This window comes from Humulus lupulus, chromosome 2, assembly GCF_963169125.1.
Source record: "Humulus lupulus chromosome 2, drHumLupu1.1, whole genome shotgun sequence".
Classification (NCBI taxonomy): Eukaryota; Viridiplantae; Streptophyta; class Magnoliopsida; order Rosales; family Cannabaceae; genus Humulus; species Humulus lupulus.
This window is the reverse complement of record NC_084794.1, coordinates 285503553-285513530: the sequence shown is the minus strand read 5'-3', so window position 1 is coordinate 285513530 and position 9978 is coordinate 285503553.

Genomic DNA, 9978 nt, shown 5'->3' with positions numbered 1-9978 from the left:
ACTACCCGATTTTGTAGGATTCGACGTCTCGGAGGCTAGGACTTGGTCCGGAAGTATTTATTTACACGTTTTTTATGGGGTTTTATATTAAAATTGTCACTAGGTTATCGATAGGGGCTTGGAAACATGATCATGCTTGAGGGTCGTTTATTGGTAACCTGTGCTTGGACCAAATGTAAGAAAATTGCATCCAATATGTGATTCATGTGATGCATATGATATATGTGATTATGGCATGACATGAATATTGAATATGAAATTGATCAAAGCTTAAGTCTCTGTAATTGTGCATGATTATGATTATGCTTGTGATTATCGGTTAAGCATGATGAATGCCTTATATCTGGATATTTGACATGTGATATATGTCTGTTTGCATTACCTCATTGAGGAAGCACTGACAGACTTATTATTCAGGGAGCGACATTGGTGTTTAGTATTGATCGTGAAGCTGTGACTTATCAGTCAAGATCGGCATTAGTACTGAGCACTGGTTGTATAGTATTGGCTTATAAGTCAAGAGCATTATTAGCATGTTTAACATAGGCCGAAATGATTAGATCTAATCAATATGAGCATTAAATGCTTGATCGACTTATTGGTCGAAGAAAACTAAAGCGCTTGTCTACTTAGAGTTAGGGCTAAAAGGCTCAGGCGATTAAAATGTCACATGGCTTGGGGCGTGGGACTCAGAGAGACTTATTAGTCATCTACCCCAGAGAGAGATTTATTAGTCATCTATATAGAGATAGACTTATTAGTCATATATACAGAGATAGACTTATTAGTCATCTATACAGAGAAAGACTTACTAGTCATCTTTTCAGAGAGTGACTTATTAGCCATCTACCTCAGAGACACTTATTAGTCATCTACCTCAGAGAGAGAGACTTATTAGTCATCTACTCAGAGCACATGACTCCACAATCATTGATTTGTATCTACCTGCATGCATGAATATGGTTATTACTACTAGACATGCTTATTATGATTTGGTGACATGTTATTATCTGCTTATAAGCATGTGTTTGAGTTTTCTTGCTGAGCTTCGACTCACGGGTGCTATGTGATGCAGGTAAAGGCAAAAGAAAGCTGGACCATCCTTAAGTTGGAGAGCTTAGGTGACGATGTGTACATATGTGGCTGCTCGACCACCACAGCCAAGGGTTTAAAGAGGAACTAGGGTTAAACCTTATTTTGCCGCTTAGGTCGGCTGGTCATAACTCTTTTATTGTAATTAACCTTTAAAATATATTTTGGGATCCCAATGTATATAGTAAACGTTTTAGTGAAACGTTGTATCTTTGACAAAAAAATTTAACCCTAAACCGTTAATCACATTTAGTTACATGATTATGGCCAAATGACTCGTTTAGCGAGTTTAGCACTGTTTAAAATGCACACCATAACAATCCCTGGATAGTAGGGCGTTACGACTTGGTATCAGAGCGAGCTAAGGTTAAGAGTTCCTGTAGACAAGTTGGGCATGTACACTCGTCATTAAAGACAAGCTTCAATCAGGGTATGGTAACTATTTATGTGGTTATGTGCTTAACTGCTTAAATAGAATGTAAATGCTTTACCTGCATACTGTATTAGGGAGCATGAGATTCTGTTAGGGCTTAGCCCTTGAATATTGAATATGATTATGTGATTACGTGCTCAGTGATTATATAAATGTGTTATTTGCATGCTGAAGTTGGAGGCATGGCATGTATGTTGGAAGAACAGGGATTATGATTGATGTATGAATGTCATGGGCATGTTTTTAGCACTGCAGTGGTTTGTGAATGTAGTGTGATAAGATTGTTCCTGTGGGGAAGGCTTTTGAATATGTTTGTCATGTTTAACTGGTCAAGTTATTGACTGTAGCTTCAATAAGAGGTTATACACCCAAGGCAGTTAATGAGACCTGGTAGTGGTTATACCGAGGCTGTGAATTATAGCCAGGGTTTGAGTTCTTCACCTGTCCCTCAGAATTTCTAGCATGTGTTTACAGATTTGCAATTAATTCCTGAAATTCCGTTTTTTATGATTACCAACTTAATTATTCAAATTAAATAATTAATTGCTGAACTGTTATAGAAATGTTTAAATGGACACAGAGACTGTTTGAACAGAACCAAGAAATGTTTAAACAGTTTATCAACAGAATATAAAAACGAACATAAGGAAAAGAACACACGAGATTATATGTGGTATCAGCAATCTATGCAGATTGCTACTAGTCCACGGGGCCACGCCCAAAGAATGAAATTTATTAGAAGAATATCTAAATGATTACAAAAACAAATTGACTTATACAAATAAAGACTCCCTCTTGAATTTATCGCAACTATTGTAATCTAAACTCCAAATCAAATTTCTGAAGTGTTAAGATCTTGAACTCCCTTAAAATCATAACACTTGCACTTTTCCTCCCGAAAAGTGACTCACGAACAAGACTTCTCCCGAAGCTTGATGAACAATGTCCAAGTGTGTTCAACCTGCACAATTAACACAAGGAAAACAATACACAAGTACACTGTAATAAACCACTAAGAACTTGCTGGACTCAAGTTCTTCACATAATAAAAAGTCTCTCTAAAACTTGAAAAATATTTGGAAAATAATATACCAAGAGAGATGATTAAAAATCAGCGACCTAAGGATGATTATATACTTTTTAGAATCCCTTTAGGTCGTGGAAAACAAATCAGAAACCAATCAGCTAATAAATGGAAAATCTTCCAAAACAGGAAAGTCAGAATCTGTTCAAACAGACTGTCAATCTGTTCAAACAGATTCATTGAACCTGGACAGATTTTAAACCCAGTTTCCCTAAATAAACAAGGAAACAATATATTCTTTATCTCTGCAAGCTATACACGATTTTTGGACAAATAAATCAGATCAAAAATAAAAATAAATACTAATAATTTCCATTTCAAGAAAAGATATTATTTTATAGGAAATTATATATTTATTTTATTAACATATATATAATAATCTGATTATAAAAAGACACATTTCAACAAAACAGGAAACTACCCATTTTCAAAATTTCTCCTTTAATTAATTTTGTCAATATTGTCAAATATGCCAATAAATGATTTTACAATCTCCCCCTTTAGCAATTTGATAGACAAAATTAATTCAAAAAACCTGCAACACAAATGTTAGTGACAAGTAAAGAGAAAGAACTCCTCATGCAAACATGCATTAACTTATAACAGACATTTAAAGAAACTAGACTTAACTCCCCCTCAAAATAAGAAGGTCCAGAGTTAAACAAAATAAAATTTAACAAAACAACAAACAAATAGGTTTTTGGAGTATCTACTCTCCTCCTTTGTGTCTTTCAAAGAAGCCAAAGAACCATAAAACAAAATAGAGTATCAATGTTCTATAGACAAAAACGAAAGAAAACTAAATGACTGGATCTTTGGACATAGATTGAACAACCTCCAACACAGAACGTTGCAATCCTTCAATTGACATTACTCGAGTAGCCAAGGAATCAACAGAGGCTCGAACAACAACTATTTCTATTGCAACAAGTCCTGCATCTATGGCAACAGAGGAGGACGCATGAGGAATGTCATCCGAGGCAAACTTTAGAGATTGGGGCTTGAATTTCTTGGTTGATGGAGCATCAGTGGCTTCAGTGGGAGGAGCAGAGGCCTTGTAGGAAGCCGCAGTAGTGGGAGCCACCAAGTCTTCTTGATCACTTTGGAGATCTTTTTTCTGCATACTCAACACTTTATAAATAACTTGAGGAAAAGAAAGATTCAAGTTTTTCCTATTACCTTTTCGAAAACCAATGATTTGATCATGGATGACCATAGCTAAATTTATACCAATACCGGTCCCCACCTTGTACAAAAATGAAGCCATGTCAAATGAGATAGTTGTGGTGTGAGAAGTTGGCTTCCAATTTGTTGTGGCAAACTTATGGAGGACAGCATAGGTGTAGGATCAGAAATAGGTTTCTTCCCTATAGCCTTGGATGACAAAGGAGATACAATTGGCTCTGAGTCAGATTCGGCTTCTTGTTCAGAGGGGACAATGTCGTCTTTTTCTAGCTCATCAGACTCAGCCTCTGATTCTGCATTGTCAGGAACCGTTTCATCAGATAAGGTGGTATCACGGGTTGCTTCAGATTCAGACTTTTCTTCCTCAGGGTCAGATTCGGAGGAAGACAGAGAAGGGGGATGAGCCTTCAATCTTTTCTTGGCAGCAGTCAAAGGAGAAGAAGACGCGTCCAATCCCAATTTCCTTTTGGGAGCCACATAATTTTTCTTGGACTGGCTCGGCTTCGAGGGCAATTTGAGCAACCCAGCAGCAGCAGCTTTTGAAGAAGATGAAACAGATTTTGATTTTGCCCTAGTCGCGAGAGATGAATCAATCGGAAGAGGCGATGGTTCCTTGGCTCGAGAGGGCACCACCACTTCAGATGGTGGTGCAACATCGACAATGTCGGCTGAGATATTTGGAAACACCATGGGGTGTTCAAGAGAGAGGGAGAATACCTTCTTGCACACCTTGGATTTGCAAGTCTTTCCAACAGATGAGGCAGGTGCTGGAACAGAAGGAGCTGCCGTTGACACAGATGGAGGTGGCGATGGAGAGGGCACCTTCCTGGATTGAGAAGCAGGGGTCTTCTTAGAGGAAGCACCACGAGTTCTCACCATTGTTTCTTCTCTGAAAAACAGAAAGCACTTACAAAAAAATGAGAGGAAAAAAAAATAGAAGAAGATGAAGTGACTTAAAGAGATCGTGGGTGAGAAGGAAAAAGGTAATGACAAGCTTTTTAAGGACAACATTTACCCAATTTGGACACCCACGACAATAAGAGGTTTCCCCTATTTAAAAAAAAAATATTTAATTAACAAATAAAAGGAAACAACCTTTAAGACACGATCTACATAAAACTTACCCCTTTTTTTTTGTATTTTATAAAGGAAAATAGAAGATTTATAAAATCCCAATCCAAAAAAGGTAACCAGAAAAAAATAACCCCACACGATCTTCCTTTTGTCCTTTTTCCTTTTTTTTTTTAAAAAAAAACAATTCCAAACAAGGTACAAAACAATAAAGATACAAATCATGGTATTCCAAATTAAGAAATAAGACAAAATAAATTCCTTGGAGACAAAGAATATATTAAATCACACAAAATAAATACATAATTTCACATAATTACCACAATGATTCGGTCCACCATGAATTTCCTTGTCAAAATTTTTATTTTATTTTTTATGTTATATATATACAAATACACAAAAATATAAAACTCAACCAAAAAATTCTGCTTTGATCAATGTGAGTCATCCTGATAAGAATAAAATCAAGCGAATGAAAATAAGTGTTAGTGTATACCATGGATAAGAACACTTGTGAAAATAGAAAATTAGAAAGTATATTCGAGAGAAATTAAGCACAATTCAGTCACAAGCACATATTCTTAAGTGAATCAATCAACATGTATGAGTCTTACACACATTTTTTTTTATATTATAACTGTGTACAATTTTTCTTGCATATTTTCAAGCATAAGTGTGTGACAGTGTATGCAAGGGAACATTGCCCAATGACAAATAAGTCTTTTTCGAAATTGTAAATTATTGTAACCCATGAAGATGCTGTCACATTACACCAGTGGTAGCCCTTTTCTATGGTAGCGTATCCTCTTTATAACTCCGAATTACAAAGTTCCAACTTACTCAAGAGACGACTTTCACACACTGATGTAAGTAGCTCTATTCTTGCACAGGAGCTTGAAACAGTGCTACACAAAAGGAAGCTCAAACATTAAACATTGATTAATTTACTCGAATATGCCTAGGAGGAATTGATTAAATTTCTCTCAAGAATATACAACCAAAGGCTCATAAACACAAGTCAGATTATCCAGCTTGACACACAACAAAATTTTCAAATTGATTGGCAATTTTCTTAACCTTAAATGACACACATTTGATCCAGATGACAACACAGTAACAAGGAAATTTAAAGGGAACAAACCCCCAAAGATTTTCGGAGGAAATCAAAGCGAACCGAATCAAGAGCTTTAGTGAAAATATTAGCAATCTGTTTATGTGTTTCAATATATTCCAAGACAAGAACTTTATTTTCGACTAATTCTCTTATGAAATGATGACGAATATCAATATGTTTAGTACGGGAATGTTGCATAGGATTTTTTGAAATATTAATTGCACTTGTTTTATCACAAAAAATAGTTAAAATGTCAAGATCAAACCCATAATCCATCATCATTTGCTTCATCCACAAAAGTTGTGCACAACAACTTCCTGCTGCAATGTATTCGGCCTCAGCTGTTCAGAGAGAAATAGAATTCTGCTTCTTGTTGTGCCAAGAGACTAGATTATTTCCCAAGAAGAAACATCCTCCACTAATGCTTTTTCTGTCATCAGTGTTACCTGCCTAATCAGCATCACTAAAACACACTAGATTAGGGTTAGTTTCTTTTGAATACCAAATACCATAATCAGCAGTCCCATGAACATATCGAATGATTCTTTTGACAGCTGTAACATGAGACTCCATGGGATTTCCTTGGTACCTGGCACACACACCAACACTATAACTCAAATCAGGTCGACTAGCAGTGAGATAAAGAAGACTACCAATCATGCTCCTATACAATGTAAGATTAACTTTGACACCATTTTCATCTTTGGATAACTTCACAGTCGTTCCCATTGGTGTTTTGGCAATCTTTGAATTTTCAAGTCCAAACTTTTTCACCAAGTTCTTAGCATATTTGCTTTGAGAAATAAATGTGCCTTCATCTAACTGCCTGACTTGCAAACCTAAGAAATAGGCAAATTCTCCCACCAAGCTCATTTCAAATTCCTCTTTCATTTGTTTCACAAATACCTGCACCTCATTGTCAGAAGTAGAACCAAACACAATATCATCAACATAAATCTGAGCAATAATTATGTTAGATTTAATATTTTTGATAAATAAAGTTTTATCTACTCCACCCCTTTTGTATCCATGAGAAACAAGAAATTGAGAGAGTCTCTCATACCAAGCCCGAGGGGCTTGCTTCAACCCATATAGAGCTTTCTCCAATTTGTAAACATGATCAGGTGCATGGGGATCTTCAAACCCTTTGGGTTGTTCAACATATACCTCTTCATTCAAGATCCCATTGAGAAATGCGGATTTGACATCCATTTGGAACAACCTGAAACCAATCAAGCAAGCAATAGACAATAATAATCTAATTGATTCAAGTCTTGCAACAGGTGCAAATATTTCATCAAAGTCTATTCCTTCCACTTGGTGTACCCTTGTGCCACTAATCTTGCTTTATTTCGCACAATTATACCAAATTCATCAGATTTATTCTTGAAAATTCATTTTGTGCCAATAATATTTGTATGCAACGGTCTTGGCACAAGGATCCACACTTTGTTTCTAAAAAATTGTTCCAATTCCTCCTGCATAGCTTTAATCCAATTTTCATCAGTTAAAGCTTCTTTCACATTTTTAGGCTCAATTAAAGATAAGAAGCAAACAAATTGAACAACATTATTAAACCTTCTTCTTGTCACCATACTGTCTTTTGGATTTCCAAGTATTAAATCTACTGGATGATTTAATTTAACTCTGGTTGATGGCTCCTTTTGGACTTCATCCGAAATAATATCTGGAAATTTCTTTTCTGTCTATCCAGAATCTGTTTCATCAGATTCGTGCTCTGTTGGAACAGATGGACCTTGCATTGCAACAGTAGTATCACTGATAAAAGCTTCTTCGTGTTTTTTAGTAGGTTCATCAATAAACCTATCAATTTCTTCCTTAGTAGAAAACTCAGAAAAATCCCTAGCATCATCAATAACAATGTTAGCCGACTCCATTACAGTTTGGGTTCTCATGTTATACACACGATACGCCCTACTGTTAGTGGAGTATCCAATAAAAACACCTTCATCACTCTTAGTATCAAATTTACCAAGATTTTCTCTATCTCTCAAAATGTAACAAACACATCAAAAAACATGAAAGTAAGCCACACTTGGTTTCTTACCTTTCCAAATTTCATAAGATGTTTTAGATGTACCTGGACGGAGAAAAACACGATTTATGATATAGCAAGCAGTGTTAATTGCTTCTGCCCATAACCATTTGGTCAATTTTTTGCTATTTAACATCACTCTAGCCATTTCTTGAAGAGTGCAGTTTTTCCTTTCTACAACTCCATTTTGTTGTGGAGTTTTGGGAGCTGAAAACTCATGAGAGATACCTGTAGACTTACAAAAATCATCATAGACAGAATTCTCAAATTCTTTACCATGATCACTTCTTATACGAACAATTTTTCCAATGTTGCAGTCTTTTTCAACTTTTAATTTCAAGCAAAGAGTTTTAAGGGCATCAAAAGTGTCAGATTTTTCTTTCAAGAAATCCACCCAAGTATATCTAGAAAAATCATCCACACACACAAAAATATACCTTTTCCCATTTAAACTCTCAATTTGAATTGGACCCATAAGATCCATGTGAAGAAATTCTAAAACTTTTGAAGTGTTTATGTCAGAAACACTTTTATGTGTAATTTTTAATTGCTTACCAAGTTGACAACTCTTGCACTTACCATCAGATTCTTTACCTAGCTTAGGTAAACCACGAACACTCCTAGTATGAGACAGTTTTTTCAAAGTTTTAAAATTTATGTGACCAAGTTTAGCATGCCACACATCAGTGTTATTACTCACAACAGATTGACACATAATAGATGGCAGAAGAGTGTAGCAATTGTCATTAGATCTATAACCTTCAAGAACATTCTCACCATCTTTGTTTAAAACAAAACAATTCTCTTTATCAAAGTTAACAGTATAACCTTGATCACAAATTTGACTTATGCTTAGAAGATTAGCTTTTAGTCCTTCCACAAGTAACACTCTTTTGATTCTAGGCAACCCTTCAAAGTTAAGAGTACCCATTTCAAGAACATTACCCTCAATTCCATTGCCAAAAGTAACAGACCCACAATGCATAGGTTTTATATTTGTAAGAATAGACTTGTCACCTGTCATATGTCTTGAACAACCACTGTCAAAATACCAAAAATATGAAGAAGCAGATCTATCATATTCACTAGTAAAACCAGCAAAACAATTATTCTTTTTGATCCATATATTCTTTGATTGAACATTTTCCTTTTTTACTCTTTTGAAATTATCAAAATAATTGAATTTTTCAAAATATTCATTTTTGGAAAAATTCATAAGAGTAAAACACTTAGGACGAATATGACCCTTCCTACCACAAAATTGACAGATTGGAATGAATTTTTCCAATTTTCCATTGGATGTTCTTGCTGACTGTGTCCATTCTGTTGGAACAATCCGAGAACTGGATGCAATAGATTTCAGTGAAGATGACACAGGAACATCAGACGATAGCATCCCAGCTGAGATAAAGACAGTTTTCTTTGATTTTTGAGAACTTGAAGCACCAAGTCCCACATGACTTCTTTGACCTGCATTCTGAATTTTCTCAAAAAAAGTAGAACCAGGGTTAAGCATTCTAACATTTTTCTCAAGAGTATCCAAATCTTTAGACAACTTATTTATTTCAACATTTTTTGAATTATTTCTTTTTCAAAATTTTCATTTAAGTCAGTAAGGTGTTTGATTTCAGAATATAAATCTTTATTTTTGCTTACCAATGACCGATTCTCAGAACACACTTTCACCCATGAGCCATACATCTTCTTGTAAGATTCACTCAAAGACTCATCATTTAATTTAGATTCATCACTATCAATATTTTCTTCATCTTTTGAAACATTATTTAAGCAAACAATTTTCTCATTTTTCAGATTTAGAAACATGCAAAATAGAAGTGAGAGCAACATTACCTTCCTCATCTTCACTACTTTCAGAGTCATTATCACTCTAAGTAGCAATCATACCTTTTTTGTTCTTTTTCAAGGTGTTTGCACATTCAGAC